This window comes from Myotis lucifugus, unplaced genomic scaffold (assembly GCF_000147115.1).
Source record: "Myotis lucifugus unplaced genomic scaffold, Myoluc2.0 scaffold_97, whole genome shotgun sequence".
Classification (NCBI taxonomy): domain Eukaryota; kingdom Metazoa; phylum Chordata; class Mammalia; order Chiroptera; family Vespertilionidae; genus Myotis; species Myotis lucifugus.
This window is the reverse complement of record NW_005871145.1, coordinates 4,120,854-4,123,868: the sequence shown is the minus strand read 5'-3', so window position 1 is coordinate 4,123,868 and position 3,015 is coordinate 4,120,854.

The window sequence follows — 3,015 nt, the reverse complement described above, 5'->3', positions numbered from 1 at the left end:
AGTGGAAACAAGGAGCGACTGTTTGGCATCCTCATGCAACCGCTCTTCAGAGATGCTTGTAAATAGCGAGGTATATAGCTATGGAGTCAAGTCTCAATTCTTAGCAATTTACACGTTCCTTTGGTCTCTCCAATTTCTCCATGTCTCTTTTAAAGTTTAAAGTCCAAAAGTTGACGTTGCACTCCTGTATTCTATCCAGTGCCAGACTTAATTCCTGCTTCTTGAAAGTTACGCTGCTAATGTACCCAGGCAATAGGTAATCATTCAATAAAATAATTCATCTTTATCAAGTTGATGAATTATATCGTTATTCAAGACAATGACTCAGCAAAATAGAACATGCTCAATATTTTGTTTAAAACTGCCTGGGTGCGGGCTCAATCCCCAGTGTGGGGTGTGCAGGAAGCAGCCAATCAATGATTCTCTCTCATCATTGATGTTTCTCTCTCTCTCTCCCTCTCCCTTACTCTCTGAAATCAATAAAAAATATATTTCAAAATGCATGCAATACTGCACCTGTGCTTTGAATAAAGCTATAAAAAGGTATTTGTGGACAAAGTCTAGGAGGCAATATAAAGATAAAAATAATTTATTTGGGGGGATTGATGGTGATTACTTCTGTTTATTTTTCATTATTAATATAATTTTGAGTGTTGCTTAGAAATGAGTAAAATCTTTCATTCACTCAGCAACTACTAGAGCACACATTATGTGTAAGACCAAGGGTGAGGTGTTGCAAGGAAGACAAAAGCAAATTCTGCTGTGCAGAATAAGAATAGCTGACACCTTAATGCAAACTATATCTTAGCTACTATTATCATCCTTATTGTATAGGTTAAGAAAGAGGGGAAGAGAGAAATTAACTATCTTACCAAAGTCACGCAGAGTCAAAGTAGAACCAGAATTTGAACACAGCCATTCCAAATGTGCAAGACCTTGGGCCTAACCACTATACAACACTGCCTCCCATAATAGCCTAATAAGATAGGGATAAATGGTATTCATCATTTATTGCGAACCTACTACATGTCAGGTACCGAACTAGGTGCTGGGAACACACTGATGAGCAAGATAACCACAGTCCCTGCCCTCATGGAGATAACAGTCTACAGAGAAAGCATCTTGGGAGTGCAGAAGAGAAAAGGATGAGTACCCATCTTTGAAGCGATAGGGAATAACCATCTTCTTAAACTCTCTGTTCCATTCCTAGAAGACCATCAACCTTGTGGAAAGAAAAGGGATAGGAGAGGGGGAATAGAAAGCCTCAAAAGTGACAAGAGGTGGCAGCTATTTGTTCAGTAAGCATTTGGAGAGGGGACTCAAAAATAAGAACAGGATCAGGACTAGGATAAACCGTTAGGTTCCGCCAACCCGAAACTCTATCCCTGTTCAACCTTTACTCCATTAAGTGCCAAGCACTGAGCTAGACCCTGGAAATAAAACTGTAAATAAGGCATGGTCCCTGTCCTCTAGGAGTTTCTAGTCTAATGGACAGACATACAAGTAACACAAGTAAGAAATTCTAGAACTATGTACTAAGACCAGTAATAAGAAGCAGAGAACCAGATGGGGGCACTATGCAGGCTGGGACCAGACAGCAAGAGGGTGACATTTATACCGAGCAGTGACATCGGGCCAACTGGAATTAGAAAGGAGGTGGGGTGGGGAGTGTGACCCAGGCTTGAGGGAACAGCTTGTGCAAAACTCTGGAAATGAAAGGGAGCCTAGGATTAAAATGACACTCTGTTGTGTAGAGTGGTGCCAATCAATGGCAGTGAATTTCTAAATTTCTTCATTACTCATTCCCAGGATCAGGAGGGGTTCCAAGCATGGGCACAACAGCGCCAAAATGAAAACAGACTGTTCGCCACTTGATAACCCCAGAGTTCCAACATGGCCAGACCATTTCAGCCTACCGTCAACACGGCATTGCAGGTGTTCGTATGCTTCCCTTGCCATTGTCAGTTAATCAGCAAGCCCAGTGCTAGCCTCCAAAAGAATAAGAGGGCTCCATCTGGCCCCCCGGTCAGGAGGGGCAACAGTGTCCTTCACATCTCTAAATCCCACAGGAAAGTCCAGTAGTGTTTGTGCACAATGGTACCATTGGGTCTACTAAACATAGAACTAGAAGAAAGTAAGTTCATCTGATGGCATAATTCCTATCTCAACCCACACCCTCCACATTCCCAGTCTCTACTCCCCAGCCCTCTACTGCTGCCCATCAGGGCACCCCCTCCCCTCCTCAGACTAGGCCACTTGCAAATGTCAAGTTGCTCAGCACAGATGGAAGTATAGCTTTCTGGATAAAAGCAGAAGATGAGGAATCACAATAATCTGGCTGGAGTCCTCTTATGATATTGAGCAAGTCACTCAACCTACGGCAGCCTCAAAATTTACTTGTCTGTAAAACGAGAATAACAACTCTTTCACTGTGCTGTGCTGAATGAATGCAACTGGCCTGGGATAAGAGTAGTACATGAGACAGTATACATAAGGAAATTATCACGTTGTTTGGCATATAAAATGCGCTCAATAAATGGTGGCTGTGGTAGAATATTGTAGATGATGTAATTGCGGTAGATAATGAAGACGACTTTGATTACGTGGTGATGCAGGCCGAAGGGTTGTCAGTTCTGTAGGTCATTGTCCGTAGTGACAGCAACCCTCCCTTCCCCCCCATTCTCTCCACCCCCCCCACCCCCACCCCCCCCCACCCCCGCCCAAGCCCAGGCAGCTTCTTCCAGCGACAGGCCTTGAACAGGACGCAAACAGGAGATCCGCTGTCCCTCGAGACTCTGCCTGGTCCGCGCCCAGATCTCCGCGGGGAGCTCCAGCCTGCGTCACCACACCGGCCCGCCCGCCGCTCGCAGGCCAGCGGACACATGGTGTGAACGTGAGGGGGCGGGGCCTGACTTGGCGCCGGTGGACCAATGGCCCGGCGGGAGGTTCTCAGCCAATGGTAGAGATGCTTCAGAGCCCGAGGGGCGGGGACACAGAGAGGAGCGGCGGCGTCAT